The sequence below is a fragment of the Pseudophryne corroboree genome, unplaced genomic scaffold (assembly GCF_028390025.1).
Source record: "Pseudophryne corroboree isolate aPseCor3 unplaced genomic scaffold, aPseCor3.hap2 scaffold_1224, whole genome shotgun sequence".
In the NCBI taxonomy this organism is placed as follows: Eukaryota; Metazoa; Chordata; class Amphibia; order Anura; family Myobatrachidae; genus Pseudophryne; species Pseudophryne corroboree.
Window position 1 is genome coordinate 67794 of NW_026967850.1, and position 16667 is coordinate 84460.

At 45.0% G+C, this 16667-nt stretch overlaps 1 long non-coding RNA gene across 1 annotated transcript in view; it reads left to right on the forward strand.

Annotated features, from left to right (window-relative positions):
• LOC134992745 (uncharacterized) overlaps nt 1-13184 on the forward strand; it is a 48494-nt gene extending 35310 nt beyond the window's left edge. The window contains exon 3 of the long non-coding RNA XR_010196858.1: nt 13030-13184. This is a non-coding gene — a long non-coding RNA (uncharacterized LOC134992745). The remainder of the gene's footprint in view (nt 1-13029) is intronic.
• Nucleotides 13185-16667: the final 3483 nt, after the last annotated feature.

Sequence of the window (16667 nt, forward strand, 5' to 3'; positions counted from 1 at the left end):
CGAATTTGATTGCACGCTGTGCAAAAACACCCAGCACCGATCTGATCTGAATCACCCCCTATGGTTTGATGAGTTTGGTGTGGAAAAACTTGAGCACCTTTGGGATGAACTGGATCGGAGATTGCGAGCCCGGCCTACTCGTCCAACATCACTGCCTGACCTCATACATGTTCTACAGAATGACTGGGGACAAGTTCTCACAGAAACACTCCACCAAGTTGTGGAACGCCTTCCAAGAAGCGTGGAAGCCGTTCTAGCTGCAGAAGGGGGCCAGCTTCATATTACAGTATATGTATCTGAGTACAACGTCATTACAGCCCCGGCTGGTGTAATGGTCGGGCCTCCCAATAGTTTTTGTCCATATAGTTAATGTCTGCCTACACGCCCGTGAAGAGGAGGATCAGTCCTGTGCGCCCACATGGTCGCCGCACAGACACAAAGTACTGACCAATCACTTGCAATCTCTGTCCGCATGCATACAGCGGTGTCTGCGCAGTCGGCGATTACTTTCTGAGGCGCGTGCGCTATTTGCTGATCGCTGCAAATGGACTTGTGTAAGACACAGTTTATATTAATGTATCATGGAACTTTGTCTTTTATTACGGCTGACAAGGCGGCTTAATGGGTTGGCGATGGGGCATTAATGGCCAATGTGCGGCAGCATCTCCCCTCTGCGGACAGCGCACACTAGGAATAATACGTGCGCAGTATAAGGTGATATCATGTCACAATGAGGATAACTGAGTATATACCCCATGATGTGCTTGGCTGGATCTCTTACATGGGCAGAAATGGCCACCATACCTCAGTGTATACAGTAGAGCCTGGTATATAACAGGGGGCTGATCACTTTGTTCTACGTTGGCTTAATGTGTTATGTTTTTATACTTCTACTTTAGGTTAGTACATACAGTAGATCTAGCCACGGCCTCCGTAATTGCTGAGGGATGGAGCCACGGCCGGGGGGTGCGGTGCCATTCAAGGACCAGGCCGCACGTCTGTATGGGAAGGGTCCGCTCACAGTAACTGATAGAAATGGCGGCTAGCTACTGTTATCTGGCTGCGGTACCTGGCGAATGTGTCACGGATGTAAGGCAGAGTCCTCAGATGAGAACATTCCACCTCATTACAGGTTGTGTCTGCTTGGCACGTGACCTCCTCCCCTATAACGGGGCCATTGTTTAGCTGAAGCAGAGTGCAGTCTGCTGATTGCATCCATATTTATATGAGGGAACATTGAGTCCCACTTTGACGTTGTTCCAAGTGACGCTCTTGACCCTGCATGATTGCTGTTAGAGTGAGAGTGACAATGGGCGCGATGACAGGACGCTTACGATGGAGGAATGGGCCGATGGTCACCTTCCAGCACAGAGCCATTTACTGTCCCGGGTAATCTGCATATATTTCATTAGCAATTTATAGGAAACCTGTAAAAATGTCAAGTCACGGATTGTCGTAAACCCTCCCTGAGCTGTGGAAGATGTGACGGCCTCTGTTATAGAAACGAATCAAGTGTCTGCCAAATTATTATCCCGCACAGTCCCGGAATCATCGTAATGCACAACGCTAACAGAAATGCCTCATTGTCAGCTCTACGGGTTACAGGAACCTAAAAACCAGACCGTAAGCTCTGCAGGCTAGTCTCTCTATGGAATACTTTCTCTCTACGGAATACTGTATATAGCAGCCAGATAGTAAGCTCTTCAGCCTAGTCACAAGCCTGATCTTTCTCTCTACAGAATACTGTATATAGAAGCCAGATAGTAAGCTCTACAGCCTAGTCACAAGCCTGATCTTTCTCTCTACGGAATACTGTTTATAGCAGCCAGATAGTAAGCTCTTCAGCCTAGTCACAAGCCTGATCTTTCTCTCTACGGAATACTGTATATAGAAGCCAGATAGTAAGCTCTGCAGCCTAGTCACAAGCCTGATCTTACTCTCTGCGTCATATATAGAAACCGGATAGTAAGCTCTGCAGCCTAGTCACAAACCTGATCTTACTCTCTGCTGTATATATAGAAGCCAGATAGTAAGCTCTGCAGCCTAGTCACAAGCCTGATATTACTCTCTGCTGTATATATAGAAACCGGATAGTAAGCTCTGCAGCCTAGTCACAAGCCTGATCTTACTCTCTGCGTCATATATAGAAACCGGATAGTAAGCTCTGCAGCCTAGTCACAAGCCTGATATTACTCTCTGCGGCATATATAGAAACCAGATAGTAAGCTCTGCAGCCTAGTCACAAGCCTGATCTTACTCTCTGCGTCATATATAGAAACCGGATAGTAAGCTCTGCAGCCTAGTCACAAGCCTGATATTACTCTCTGCGGCATATATAGAAACCAGATAGTAAGCTCTGCAGCCTAATCACAAGCCTGATCTTACTCTCTGCGTCATATATAGAAACCGGATAGTAAGCTCTGCAGCCTAGTCACAAGCCTGATATTACTCTCTGCGGCATATATAGAAACCAGATAGTAAGCTCTGCAGCCTAGTCACAAGCCTGATCTTACTCTCTGCGTCATATATAGAAACCGGATAGTAAGCTCTGCAGCCTAGTCACAAGCCTGATATTACTCTCTGCGGCATATATAGAACCAGATAGTAAGCTCTGCAGCCTAGTCACAAGCCTGATCTTACTCTCTGCGTCATATATAGAAACCGGATAGTAAGCTCTGCAGCCTAGTCACAAGCCTGATCTTACTCTCTGCGGCATATATAGAAACCAGATAGTAAGCTCTGCAGCCTAGTCACAAGCCTAATCTTACTCTCTGCTGTATATATAGAAGCCAGATAGTAAGCTCTGCAGCCTAGTCACAAGCCTGATCTTACTCTCTGCGGCATATATAGAAACCAGATAGTAAGCTCTGCAGCCTAGTCACAAGCCTGATATTACTCTCTGCTGTATATATAGAAACCGGATAGTAAGCTCTGCAGCCTAGTCACAAGCCTGATCTTACTCTCTGCGTCATATATAGAAACCGGATAGTAAGCTCTGCAGCCTAGTCACAAGCCTGATATTACTCTCTGCGGCATATATAGAAACCAGATAGTAAGCTCTGCAGCCTAGTCACAAGCCTGATCTTACTCTCTGCGTCATATATAGAAACCGGATAGTAAGCTTTGCAGCCTAGTCACAAGCCTGATATTACTCTCTGCGGCATATATAGAACCAGATAGTAAGCTCTGCAGCCTAGTCACAAGCCTGATCTTACTCTCTGCGTCATATATAGAAACCGGATAGTAAGCTCTGCAGCCTAGTCACAAGCCTGATCTTACTCTCTGCGGCATATATAGAAACCAGATAGTAAGCTCTGCAGCCTAGTCACAAGCCTGATCTTACTCTCTGCTGTATATATAGAAGCCAGATAGTAAGCTCTGCAGCCTAGTCACAAGCCTGATCTTACTCTCTGCGGCATATATAGAAACCAGATAGTAAGCTCTGCAGCCTAGTCACAAGCCTGATCTTACTCTCTGCGGCATATATAGAACCAGATAGTAAGCTCTGCAGCCTAGTCACAAGCCTGATCTTACTCTCTGCGGCATATATAGAAGCCAGATAGTAAGCTCTGCAGCCTAGTCACAAGCCTGATCTTACTCTCTGCGGCATATATAGAAGCCAGATAGTAAGCTCTGCAGCCTAGTCACAAGCCTGATATTACTCTCTGCGGCATATATAGAAACCAGATAGTAAGCTCTGCAGCCTAGTCACAAACCTGATCTTACTTTCTGCGTCATGTATAGAAGCCAGATAGTAAGCTCTGCAGCCTAGTCACAAACCTGATCTTACTTTCTGCGTCATGTATAGAAGCAAGATAGTAAGCTCTGCAGCCTAGTCACAAGCCTGATCTTACTCTGTGCTGTATATATAGAAGCCAGATAGTAAGCTCTGCAGCCTAGTCACAAGCCTGATCTTACTCTCTACGTCATATATAGAACCAGATAGTAAGCTCTGCAGCCTAGTCACAAGTCTGATCTTACTCTCTGCGGCATATATAGAAGCCAGATAGTAAGCTCTGCAGCCTAGTCACAAGCCTGATATTACTCTGTGCTGTATATATAGAAGCCAGATAGTAAGCTCTGCAGCCTAGTCACAAGCCTGATCTTACTCTCTACGTCATATATAGAACCAGATAGTAAGCTCTGCAGCCTAGTCACAAGCCTGATCTTACTCTCTGCGGCATATATAGAACCAGATAGTAAGCTCTGCAGCCTAGTCACAAGCCTGATCTTACTCTCTACGTCATATATAGAACCGGATAGTAAGCTCTGCAGCCTAGTCACAAGCCTGATCTTACTCTCTGCGGCATATATAGAACCAGATAGTAAGCTCTGCAGCCTAGTCACAAGCCTGATCTTACTCTCTGCGGCATATATAGAACCAGATAGTAAGCTCTGCAGCCTAGTCACAAGCCTGATCTTACTCTCTACGTCATATATAGAACCGGATAGTAAGCTCTGCAGCCTAGTCACAAGCCTGATCTTACTCTCTGCGGCATATATAGAACCAGATAGTAAGCTCTGCAGCCTAGTCACAAGCCTGATCTTACTTTCTGCGGCATATATAGAAGCCAGATAGTAAGCTCTGCAGCCTAGTCACAAGCCTGATATTACTCTGTGCTGTATATATAGAAGCCAGATAGTAAGCTCTGCAGCCTAGTCACAAGCCTGATCTTACTCTCTACGTCATATATAGAACCAGATAGTAAGCTCTGCAGCCTAGTCACAAGTCTGATCTTACTCTCTGCGGCATATATAGAACCAGATAGTAAGCTCTGCAGCCTAGTCACAAGCTGATATTACTCTGTGCTGTATATATAGAAGCCAGATAGTAAGCTCTGCAGCCTAGTCACAAGCCTGATCTTACTCTCTACGTCATATATAGAAACCAGATAGTAAGCTCTGCAGCCTAGTCACAAGCCTGATCTTACTCTCTGCGGCATATATAGAACCAGATAGTAAGCTCTGCAGCCTAGTCACAAGCCTGATATTACTCTCTGCGGCATATATAGAAGCCAGATAGTAAGCTCTGCAGCCTAGTCACAAGTCTGATCTTACTCTCTGCGGCATATATAGAACCAGATAGTGAGCTCTGCAGCCTAGTCACAAGCCTGATATTACTCTCTACGTCATATATAGAACCAGATAGTAAGCTCTGCAGCCTAGTCACAAGCCTGATCTTACTCTCTGCGGCATATATAGAAACCAGATAGTAAGCTCTGCAGCCTAGTCACAAGCCTGATCTTACTCTCTACGTCATATATAGAACCGGATAGTAAGCTCTGCAGCCTAGTCACAAGCCTGATCTTACTCTCTGCGGCATATATAGAACCAGATAGTAAGCTCTGCAGCCTAGTCACAAGCCTGATCTTACTCTCTACGTCATATATAGAACCGGATAGTAAGCTCTGCAGCCTAGTCACAAGCCTGATCTTACTCTCTGCGGCATATATAGAACCGGATAGTAAGCTCTGCAGCCTAGTCACAAGCCTGATCTTACTCTCTACGTCATATATAGAACCGGATAGTAAGCTCTGCAGCCTAGTCACAAGCCTGATCTTACTCTCTGCGGCATATATAGAACCAGATAGTAAGCTCTGCAGCCTAGTCACAAGCCTGATCTTACTCTCTGCGGCATATATAGAACCAGATAGTAAGCTCTGCAGCCTAGTCACAAGCCTGATCTTACTCTCTACGTCATATATAGAACCGGATAGTAAGCTCTGCAGCCTAGTCACAAGCCTGATCTTACTCTCTGCGGCATATATAGAAGCCAGATAGTAAGCTCTGCAGCCTAGTCACAAGCCTGATCTTACTCTCTGCGTCATATATAGAAACCAGATAGTAAGCTCTGCAGCCTAGTCACAAGCCTGATCTTACTCTCTGCGTCATATATAGAAACCAGATAGTAAGCTCTGCAGCCTAGTCACAAGCCTGATCTTACTCTCTGCGGCATATATAGAACCAGATAGTAAGCTCTGCAGCCTAGTCACAAGCCTGATCTTACTCTCTGCGGCATATATAGAACCAGATAGTAAGCTCTGCAGCCTAGTCACAAGCCTGATCTTACTCTCTGCGGCATATATAGAAGCCAGATAGTAAGCTCTGCAGCCTAGTCACAAGCCTGATCTTACTCTCTGCGGCATATATAGAACCAGATAGTAAGCTCTGCAGCCTAGTCACAAGCCTGATCTTACTCTCTGCGGCATATATAGAAGCCAGATAGTAAGCTCTGCAGCCTAGTCACAAGCCTGATCTTACTCTCTGCGGCATATATAGAACCAGATAGTAAGCTCTGCAGCCTAGTCACAAGCCTGATCTTACTCTCTGCGGCATATATAGAACCAGATAGTAAGCTCTGCAGCCTAGTCACAAGCCTGATCTTACTCTCTGCTGTATATATAGAAGCCAGATAGTAAGCTCTGCAGCCTAGTCACAAGCCTGATCTTACTCTCTGTGGCATATATAGAAGCCAGATAGTAAGCTCTGCAGCCTAGTCACAAGTCTGATATTACTCTCTGCGGCATATATAGAAACCAGATAGTAAGCTCTGCAGCCTAGTCACAAGCCTGATCTTACTCTCTGCGTCATATATAGAAACCGGATAGTAAGCTCTGCAGCCTAGTCACAAACCTGATCTTACTCTCTGCTGTATATATAGAAGCCAGATAGTAAGCTCTGCAGCCTAGTCCCAAGCCTGATATTACTCTCTGCTGTATATATAGAAACCGGATAGTAAGCTCTGCAGCCTAGTCACAAGCCTGATCTTACTCTCTGCGTCATATATAGAAACCGGATAGTAAGCTCTGCAGCCTAGTCACAAGCCTGATATTACTCTCTGCGGCATATATAGAAACCAGATAGTAAGCTCTGCAACCTAGTCACAAGCCTGATCTTACTCTCTGCGTCATATATAGAAACCGGATAGTAAGCTCTGCAGCCTAGTCACAAGCCTGATATTACTCTCTGCGGCATATATAGAACCAGATAGTAAGCTCTGCAGCCTAGTCACAAGCCTGATCTTACTCTCTGCGTCATATATAGAAACCGGATAGTAAGCTCTGCAGCCTAGTCACAAGCCTGATCTTACTCTCTGCGGCATATATAGAAACCAGATAGTAAGCTCTGCAGCCTAGTCACAAGCCTGATCTTACTCTCTGCTGTATATATAGAAGCCAGATAGTAAGCTCTGCAGCCTAGTCACAAGCCTGATCTTACTCTCTGCGGCATATATAGAAACCAGATAGTAAGCTCTGCAGCCTAGTCACAAGCCTGATATTACTCTCTGCTGTATATATAGAAACCGGATAGTAAGCTCTGCAGCCTAGTCACAAGCCTGATCTTACTCTCTGCGTCATATATAGAAACCGGATAGTAAGCTCTGCAGCCTAGTCACAAGCCTGATATTACTCTCTGCGGCATATATAGAAACCAGATAGTAAGCTCTGCAGCCTAGTCACAAGCCTGATCTTACTCTCTGCGTCATATATAGAAACCGGATAGTAAGCTCTGCAGCCTAGTCACAAGCCTGATATTACTCTCTGCGGCATATATAGAAACCGGATAGTAAGCTCTGCAGCCTAGTCACAAGCCTGATCTTACTCTCTGCGTCATATATAGAAACCGGATAGTAAGCTCTGCAGCCTAGTCACAAGCCTGATATTACTCTCTGCGGCATATATAGAAACCAGATAGTAAGCTCTGCAGCCTAGTCACAAGCCTGATCTTACTCTCTGCGGCATATATAGAACCAGATAGTATGCTCTGCAGCCTAGTCACAAGCCTGATCTTACTCTCTGCGTCATATATAGAAACCGGATAGTAAGCTCTGCAGCCTAGTCACAAGCCTGATCTTACTCTCTGCGGCATATATAGAAACCAGATAGTAAGCTCTGCAGCCTAGTCACAAGCCTGATCTTACTCTCTGCTGTATATATAGAAGCCAGATAGTAAGCTCTGCAGCCTAGTCACAAGCCTGATCTTACTCTCTGCGGCATATATAGAAACCAGATAGTAAGCTCTGCAGCCTAGTCACAAGCCTGATCTTACTCTCTGCTGTATATATAGAAGCCAGATAGTAAGCTCTGCAGCCTAGTCACAAGCCTGATATTACTCTCTGCGGCATATATAGAAACCAGATAGTAAGCTCTGCAGCCTAGTCACAAGCCTGATCTTACTCTCTGCGGCATATATAGAACCAGATAGTAAGCTCTGCAGCCTAGTCACAAGCCTGATCTTACTCTCTGCGTCATATATAGAAACCGGATAGTAAGCTCTGCAGCCTAGTCACAAGCCTGATCTTACTCTCTGCGGCATATATAGAAACCAGATAGTAAGCTCTGCAGCCTAGTCACAAGCCTGATCTTACTCTCTGCTGTATATATAGAAGCCAGATAGTAAGCTCTGCAGCCTAGTCACAAGCCTGATCTTACTCTCTGCGGCATATATAGAAACCAGATAGTAAGCTCTGCAGCCTAGTCACAAGCCTGATCTTACTCTCTGCGGCATATATAGAACCAGATAGTAAGCTCTGCAGCCTAGTCACAAGCCTGATCTTACTCTCTGCGGCATATATAGAAGCCAGATAGTAAGCTCTGCAGCCTAGTCACAAGCCTGATCTTACTCTCTGCGGCATATATAGAAGCCAGATAGTAAGCTCTGCAGCCTAGTCACAAGCCTGATATTACTCTCTGCGGCATATATAGAAGCCAGATAGTAAGCTCTGCAGCCTAGTCACAAGCCTGATCTTACTCTCTGCGGCATATATAGAAGCCAGATAGTAAGCTCTGCAGCCTAGTCACAAGCCTGATATTACTCTCTGCGGCATATATAGAAGCCAGATAGTAAGCTCTGCAGCCTAGTCACAAACCTGATCTTACTTTCTGCGTCATGTATAGAAGCCAGATAGTAAGCTCTGCAGCCTAGTCACAAGCCTGATCTTACTCTCTACGTCATATATAGAACCAGATAGTAAGCTCTGCAGCCTAGTCACAAGTCTGATCTTACTCTCTGCGGCATATATAGAAGCCAGATAGTAAGCTCTGCAGCCTAGTCACAAGCCTGATATTACTCTGTGCTGTATATATAGAAGCCAGATAGTAAGCTCTGCAGCCTAGTCACAAGCCTGATCTTACTCTCTACGTCATATATAGAACCAGATAGTAAGCTCTGCAGCCTAGTCACAAGCCTGATCTTACTCTCTGCGGCATATATAGAACCAGATAGTAAGCTCTGCAGCCTAGTCACACGCCTGATCTTACTCTCTACGTCATATATAGAACCGGATAGTAAGCTCTGCAGCCTAGTCACAAGCCTGATCTTACTCTCTGCGGCATATATGGAACCAGATAGTAAGCTCTGCAGCCTAGTCACAAGCCTGATCTTACTCTCTGCGGCATATATAGAACCAGATAGTAAGCTCTGCAGCCTAGTCACAAGCCTGATCTTACTCTCTACGTCATATATAGAACCGGATAGTAAGCTCTGCAGCCTAGTCACAAGCCTGATCTTACTCTCTGCGGCATATATAGAACCAGATAGTAAGCTCTGCAGCCTAGTCACAAGCCTGATCTTACTCTCTGCGGCATATATAGAAGCCAGATAGTAAGCTCTGCAGCCTAGTCACAAGCCTGATATTACTCTGTGCTGTATATATAGAAGCCAGATAGTAAGCTCTGCAGCCTAGTCACAAGCCTGATCTTACTCTCTACGTCATATATAGAACCAGATAGTAAGCTCTGCAGCCTAGTCACAAGTCTGATCTTACTCTCTGCGGCATATATAGAACCAGATAGTAAGCTCTGCAGCCTAGTCACAAGCCTGATCTTACTCTCTGCGGCATATATAGAACCAGATAGTAAGCTCTGCAGCCTAGTCACAAGCCTGATCTTACTCTCTACGTCATATATAGAACCGGATAGTAAGCTCTGCAGCCTAGTCACAAGCCTGATCTTACTCTCTGCGGCATATATAGAACCAGATAGTAAGCTCTGCAGCCTAGTCACAAGCCTGATCTTACTCTCTGCGGCATATATAGAACCAGATAGTAAGCTCTGCAGCCTAGTCACAAGCCTGATCTTACTCTCTACGTCATATATAGAACCGGATAGTAAGCTCTGCAGCCTAGTCACAAGCCTGATCTTACTCTCTGCGGCATATATAGAACCAGATAGTAAGCTCTGCAGCCTAGTCACAAGCCTGATCTTACTCTCTGCGGCATATATAGAAGCCAGATAGTAAGCTCTGCAGCCTAGTCACAAGCCTGATATTACTCTGTGCTGTATATATAGAAGCCAGATAGTAAGCTCTGCAGCCTAGTCACAAGCCTGATCTTACTCTCTACGTCATATATAGAAACCAGATAGTAAGCTCTGCAGCCTAGTCACAAGCCTGATCTTACTCTCTGCGGCATATATAGAACCAGATAGTAAGCTCTGCAGCCTAGTCACAAGCCTGATATTACTCTCTGCGGCATATATAGAAGCCAGATAGTAAGCTCTGCAGCCTAGTCACAAGTCTGATCTTACTCTCTGCGGCATATATAGAACCAGATAGTGAGCTCTGCAGCCTAGTCACAAGCCTGATATTACTCTCTACGTCATATATAGAACCAGATAGTAAGCTCTGCAGCCTAGTCACAAGCCTGATCTTACTCTCTGCGGCATATATAGAAACCAGATAGTAAGCTCTGCAGCCTAGTCACAAGCCTGATCTTACTCTCTACGTCATATATAGAACCGGATAGTAAGCTCTGCAGCCTAGTCACAAGCCTGATCTTACTCTCTGCGGCATATATAGAACCAGATAGTAAGCTCTGCAGCCTAGTCACAAGCCTGATCTTACTCTCTACGTCATATATAGAACCGGATAGTAAGCTCTGCAGCCTAGTCACAAGCCTGATCTTACTCTCTGCGGCATATATAGAACCGGATAGTAAGCTCTGCAGCCTAGTCACAAGCCTGATCTTACTCTCTACGTCATATATAGAACCGGATAGTAAGCTCTGCAGCCTAGTCACAAGCCTGATCTTACTCTCTGCGGCATATATAGAACCAGATAGTAAGCTCTGCAGCCTAGTCACAAGCCTGATCTTACTCTCTGCGGCATATATAGAACCAGATAGTAAGCTCTGCAGCCTAGTCACAAGCCTGATCTTACTCTCTACGTCATATATAGAACCGGATAGTAAGCTCTGCAGCCTAGTCACAAGCCTGATCTTACTCTCTGCGGCATATATAGAAGCCAGATAGTAAGCTCTGCAGCCTAGTCACAAGCCTGATCTTACTCTCTGCGTCATATATAGAAACCAGATAGTTAGCTCTGCAGCCTAGTCACAAGCCTGATCTTACTCTCTGCGTCATATATAGAAACCAGATAGTAAGCTCTGCAGCCTAGTCACAAGCCTGATCTTACTCTCTGCGGCATATATAGAACCAGATAGTAAGCTCTGCAGCCTAGTCACAAGCCTGATCTTACTCTCTGCGGCATATATAGAACCAGATAGTAAGCTCTGCAGCCTAGTCACAAGCCTGATCTTACTCCCTGCGGCATATATAGAACTAGATAGTAAGCTCTGCAGCCTAGTCACAAGCCTGATCTTACTCTCTGCGGCATATATAGAACCAGATAGTAAGCTCTGCAGCCTAGTCACAAGCCTGATCTTACTCTCTGCGTCATATATAGAAACCGGATAGTAAGCTCTGCAGCCTAGTCACAAGCCTGATCTTACTCTCTGCGGCATATATAGAAACCGGATAGTAAGCTCTGCAGCCTAGTCACAAGCCTGATATTACTCTCTGCGGCATATATAGAACCAGATAGTAAGCTCTGCAGCCTAGTCACAAGCCTGATCTTACTCTCTGCGGCATATATAGAAGCCAGATAGTAAGCTCTGCAGCCTAGTCACAAGCCTGATCTTACTCTCTGCGGCATATATAGAACCAGATAGTAAGCTCTGCAGCCTAGTCACAAGCCTGATCTTACTCTCTGCGGCATATATAGAAGCCAGATAGTAAGCTCTGCAGCCTAGTCACAAGCCTGATCTTACTCTCTGCGGCATATATAGAACCAGATAGTAAGCTCTGCAGCCTAGTCACAAGCCTGATCTTAATCTCTGCGGCATATATAGAACCAGATAGTAAGCTCTGCAGCCTAGTCACAAGCCTGATCTTACTCTCTGCTGTATATATAGAAGCCAGATAGTAAGCTCTGCAGCCTAGTCACAAGCCTGATCTTACTCTCTGTGGCATATATAGAAGCCAGATAGTAAGCTCTGCAGCCTAGTCACAAGTCTGATATTACTCTCTGCGGCATATATAGAATCCAGATAGTAAGCTCTGCAGCCTAGTCACAAACCTGATCTTACTCTCTGCGGCATATATAGAAACCAGATAGTAAGCTCTGCAGCCTAGTCACAAGCCTGATCTTACTCTCTGTGGCATATATAGAAACCAGATAGTAAGCTCTGCAGCCTAGTCACAAACCTGATCTTACTCTCTGCGGCATATATAGAAACCAGATAGTAAGCTCTGCAGCCTAGTCACAAGCCTGATATTACTCTCTGCTGTATATATAGAAGCCAGATAGTAAGCTCTGCAGCCTAGTCACAAGTCTGATATTACTCTCTGCGGCATATATAGAACCAGATAGTAAGCTCTGCAGCATAGTCACAAGTCTGATATTACTCTCTGCGGCATATATAGAACCAGATAGTAAGCTCTGCAGCCTAGTCACAAGCCTGATATTACTCTGTGCGACATATATAGATAGTAAACTCTGTGGGTTAGATATATATATATATATATAATTTATGGCAGTGGTTCCCAGACACGGTCCTCAAGGCACTCCAACAGGACAGGTTGTAGGGATATCCCTGCTTGTGCACAGGTGGTATAATCACATGTCTTTCTGTGTGGTTATTATGGGATTGTGTGGGCTGAGAACCGCGCAGGCAGATGCTCTTTATATTACCGTTAGCAGACGCTGACCCCGGATACACCCCCTTATAATCCATCTTGTGTGTGTTCTCAGCCGGTACGATATCTGGAGAAGAGGTCCCGCTGGTCGCCAAGACTCACACTAAGGAATATCGGGATAGTTTCTCCTGCGAGAAGTTCAACTTCAGAAGCAATCCCAACATCACGTTCTACGTCTACGTCAGCAACTTCTCCTGGCCCATCAAGATACAGGTCAGTCCCAGCGTTCCGTGTAAAATGTATGACACACTACATTCTATGTACATGCCAGTTTTAGTCTGTGCTGTAAGATGAACGTTTCTAGGTAAAGGTCTCCGGTGTGGATGTAATAATGCAGAACTGGCAGTTCTAGTTACATAGGTGCAGCGTCAGGCGGGCCTATATCAGGCGGGTGCCTGGAGCTATCTGTCCGTCAGGGTCTGACACAGAGGGGGGAATTCAAATGTTTAAAAAGTTGGTTGGGTGTCTGTTTTGTCCTGTCTATTAGATAGGAAAAAACAGACACCCAACTGACTTTTCAAACAATTGAATACCTCCCATAGTGTCAAGTTGTTGCTCTCACTACTGTATATTATAGTTCTATTAGAAGACACAATAGATTTCTGTTGCATAGTGGAGCATGACTGTCTCAGAGCACTGAGCTCATGAGTTCAGGGAGCTATCTGTGTGGAGTTTGTACGTTCTACCCCGGGAATGTGCGGCTTCCTTCCAAAATCCCAAAGCATACTGTCAGGCTAATTGGCTTCTGACACAAGATGAACCCTAGTGTGCATGTGATAAAGAATGTAGAGTGTAAGCTCCGCTGGGGCATGTGATAGAGAATGTAGAGTGTAAGCTCCGCTGGGGCATGTGATAAAGAATGTAGAGTGTAAGCTCCGATGGGGAATGTGATAGAGAATGTAGAGTGTAAGCTCCGCTGGGGCATGTGATAGAGAATATAGAGTGTAAGCTCCGCTGGGGCATGTGATAGAGAATGTAGAGTGTAAGCTCCGCTGGGGCATGTGATAGAGAATGTAGAGTGTAAGCTCCGCTGGGGCATGTGATAGAGAATGTAGAGTGTAAGCTCCGCTGAGGCAAGGGCTGGTGTGAGTGACACCACACTCTCTGTAAAGCACTACGCTATATGTGTGCACTATATAAATATCTATTGATACATAGGCATAGAGGAATGAGGCTGTAGACCGCGACACATTATTGTATATAATGTATATAATGTATATAATGTATAATTATTTTCCTTACAGTCTCTATCTTATACACTATGGAGAGAGATTGTGTTGTACGCTATGGAGAGGGATTGTGTTGTACGCTATGGAGAGAGATTGTGTTGTACGCTATGGAGAGAGATTGTGTTGTACGCTATGGAGAGAGATTGTGTTGTACGCTATGGAGGGACATTGTGTTGTACGCTATGGAGAGAGATTGTGTTGTACGCTATGGAGAGAGATTGTGTTGTATATAATGTATATAATGTATAATTATTTTCCTTACATAGTGCATTAATCCCGACACACATTGACGTGATGACATCAGAAGTGGCTACACATACTGTAATTACAATGACATCACTGATGCAGTGTGTCATACATGTTATAAGTGTGATCTTTCCGTGCCAGTGCGGGTTTCCTGGCCACACCACAATAGACGGCAGTCTCTATCTTATACACTACGGAGAGAGATTGTGTTGTACGCTATGGAGAGAGATTGTGTTGTACGCTACGGAGAGAGATTGTGTTGTACGCTATGGAGAGGGATTGTGTTGTACGCTATGGAGAGGGATTGTGTTGTACGCTATGGAGGGGGATTGTATTGTACACTATGGAGGGGGATTGTGTTGTACACTATGGAGGGAGATGGTGTTGTACGCTATGTAGAGAGATTGTGTTGTACGCTATGGAGAGAGATTGTGTTGTACGCTATGGAGATGGATTGTGTTGTACGCTATGGAGGGAGATAGTGTTGTACATTATGGAGAGAGATAGTGTTGTACGCTATGGAGAGGGATTGTGTTGTACGCTATGGAGGGGGATTGTGTTGTACACTATGGAGGGAGATAGTGTTGTACGCTATGGAGAGAGATTGTGTTGTACGCTATGGAGAGAGATTGTGTTGTACACTATGGAGAGAGATTGTGTTGTACACTATGGAGAGAGATTGTGTTGTACGCTATGGAGAGAGGTTGTGTTGTACGCTATGGAGAGAGATTGTGTTGTACGCTATGGAGGGGGATTGTGTTGTACACTATGGAGGGGGATTGTGTTGTACGCTATGGAGAGAGATGTGTTGTACGCTATGGAGAGAGATTGTGTTGTACACTATGGAGAGAGATTGTGTTGTACACTATGGAGAGAGATAGTGTTGTACGCTATGGAGAGAGATTGTGTTGTACGCTATGGAGAGAGATTGTTTTATACACTATGGAGAGAGATTGTGTTGTACGCTATGGAGAGAGATTGTGTTGTACGCTATGGAGATGGATTGTGTTGTACGCTATGGAGATGGATTGTGTTGTACGCTATGGAGATGGATTGTGTTGTACGCTATGGAGAGAGATTGTGTTGTACACTATGGAGAGAGATTGTGTTGTACGCTATGGAGATGGATTGTGTTGTACGCTATGGGGAGAGATTGTGTTGTACGCTATGGAGAGAGATTGTGTTGTACGCTATGGAGATGGATTATGTTGTACGCTATGAGGAGAGATTGTGTTGTACACTATGGAGAGGGATTGTGTTGTACGCTATGGAGGGGGATTGTATTGTACACTATGGAGGGGGATTGTGTTGTACGTTATGGAGAGAGATAGTGTTGTACGCTATGGAGGGAGATTGTGTTGTACACTGTGGAGGGAGATTGTGTTGTACGCTATGGAGGGAGATTGTGTTGTACGCTATGGAGAGAGATTGTGTTGTACGCTATGGAGAGAGATTGTGTTGTACACTATGGAGAGAGATTGTGTTGTACACTATGGAGAGAGATTGTGTTGTACACTATGGAGAGAGATTGTGTTGTACGCTATGGAGAGAGGTTGTGTTGTACGCTATGGAGAGAGATTGTGTTGTACACTATGGAGAGAGATTGTGTTGTACACTGTGGAGGGAGATAGTGTTGTACGCTATGGAGAGAGATTGTGTTGTACGCTATGGAGAGAGATTGTGTTGTACACTATGGAGAGAGATTGTGTTGTACACTATGGAGAGAGATTGTGTTGTACGCTATGGAAATGGATTGTGTTGTACGCTATGGGGAGAAATGGTGTTGTACACTATGGAGGGGGATTGTGTTGTACGCTATGGAGGGGGATTGTATTGTACACTATGGAGGGGGATAGTGTTGTACGCTATGGAGAGAGATTGTGTTGTATGCTATGGAGAGAGATTGTGTTGTACGCTATGGAGAGGGATTGTGTTGTACGCTATGGAGAGAGATTGTGTTGTACGCTATGGAGGGGGATTGTGTTGTACGCTATGGAGAGGGATTGTGTTGTACGCTATGGAGAGGGATTGTGTTGTATACTATGGAGGGGGATTGTGTTGTACGCTATGGAGAGGGATTGTGTTGTACACTATGGAGGGGGTTTGTGTTGTACGCGATAGAGGGGGATTGTGTTGTACGCTATGGAGAGAGATTGTGTTGTACGCTATGGAGGGAGATTGTGTTGTACGCTATGGAGAAAAAATTGTGTTGTACGCT